Source organism: Corvus brachyrhynchos, unplaced genomic scaffold, assembly GCF_000691975.1.
Source record: "Corvus brachyrhynchos isolate BGI_N302 unplaced genomic scaffold, ASM69197v1 scaffold17, whole genome shotgun sequence".
NCBI classification, from domain to species: Eukaryota; Metazoa; Chordata; class Aves; order Passeriformes; family Corvidae; genus Corvus; species Corvus brachyrhynchos.
In genome coordinates, this window is record NW_008240046.1 from 6,540,787 (window position 1) to 6,542,776 (window position 1,990).

A 1,990-nucleotide genomic window follows, 5' to 3' on the forward strand; every position below is an offset into this window, starting at 1 on the left:
TGCCTAACTGTAAACTCACCCACTCTTGCTTTTTTTCCAGAGTTGCAGTTTTAATCCTAATCTGGGCTCATAATATGCAAGGACAACTTCTCACAGGGGTCTGAAAGTTCTTTTAAATTCCATGCCTTTACTCAGGTTTCAAAACATGCTTGTATTATAGTTTGAACCCAAATAAAGCATTGTTTTTTACAATCACTAGCTTTAGAAAAGTTTACTCCTGTCAACCAATGTGGTTATGGGGCTGTTAAATTCAGATAATTTTTTATGTCTGTTTTAGGGTAGGGGTGTATTAAATACTATTCTAAAATGAAAATGCTCCTTGTTCTGTGAGTGGAAACTCCTACTGTAGTATGTTCTCTTGACTTTGCTGGTTTGCCATCATTGTATTCCTGTAAAGATCAAATGGTTTTGCTTTATTTTTTATCAGGTGCGCATGTGGCACTCCAGGAATAAAAAAAATATAGTGAAAGGCATTGCTACACATACATGTGTAACTAAGCACCTTGAAAGCATTGGCTTTTGTATTTAAGACATTACACCTGAAAACTCTCTCCTCTTTTGCTCTGATGCTTATACATATATATAGTGCCCTATGAAGAGCACTGGAATGTAACTTTGTGACATGTGAAACCAAACTTAATAGTTACTAAGAATCTCAGAGAGAGTACCCAAAATACAACTGCTAAATTTGTCAGGATTTGCATTATTTTCATTGTATGATGAGTTTAATGGAAGCCACACAAGCATATCAGGTTTACTATTCCAGTCATGTCTAGTTTTACTGGAACTCCACCTCTGAACCATGAAGCAAGATACTGTAATTACAAAAAGTGTTGCAAATTTTTTTCAAATCTTTATTGGCTGAATACATGCTGTGAGCCTCATGCTCCCGCCATACAGCTCCAAAAGCAGCCATGTTCTGGGTTTATTCTGGCCAAGGATCTCATCTTCCAAGTCCCATTTGCATCACAGCACAGCAAGATGAAATGGTGTCATCACTTACATAATCCTGAAACAGTGATAAGTGAACTTGGTGACTATTCTGGTATGAATTTTCTTTAATGAAGAAAAAGAAAGATGCCTTTAATGACATGGAACTTGGAGAAAACAGAGAAGCTCCGTTTTCAAATAGCAGCCAAAATTCAACGAAGTTTTTGTAGCTAGCCAAACCCCACCATACTGCAGGGTAAATGAATCACTTGACTTCGAGACTACTGGGGCAACATTTAGTTAAGTACCCTTTCCTCTCAAATGTCTAGACCTGACTTTATTGCTAATAACGGGTCATATAGATGTCAGGTGTTTATAATTTACTCCTATGGATTTAGAGTTTCACAAACCGGGGAAAGAAAATGCATACCATAAGATTTATTTAGAATGGGGCAGTAGTTTTAACACAAATGAGAAGATACAGATAGCAGTTCCATAGAATGCTGTATGAAGATTAATAAAACTTAATATGATGATATATTCCAACAGCAGAAGGACTTCTTAGTTCTTAGTTCATATTTACAATTTTACTTTTCATACCCAAAAAAATATTCTAAAATTCAGATTTTGCTTATGCAAACTTTTTGCCAGAACTTGGCAGCTGTGATCATGGCTGGGTCGATTTAACTCATGATTTCTTCTAAAATTAACAAAGGTAGTTACGCAGGAATCTCAGCAAACGAAATGCTTCTTTTGGTGCTTTTTGTAGACAGCATTGTCCTTACTCTGCTATAAAACAACTCACATTTCACAAAGGTGAGCACAGTACTATTTCGGACATCCCCGAACCCCGCGTAACCAACCATGTGTTTATACAAGCCGCCAAGTGGGTTAGCTCCTCTTTTCCCCGCCAGCTTGTGCGATGACAACATTTTGCTTTTATTTTTCTTGCTGGTGTGACTGTTCAGGGGACAAATGCTCCTTTGCTGACACATAAGTGGAGGGGCGAGATCTCCTGGCCGCTTCGCGCGGCGGGGCTGTGAAGAACACGGTCCGGCCG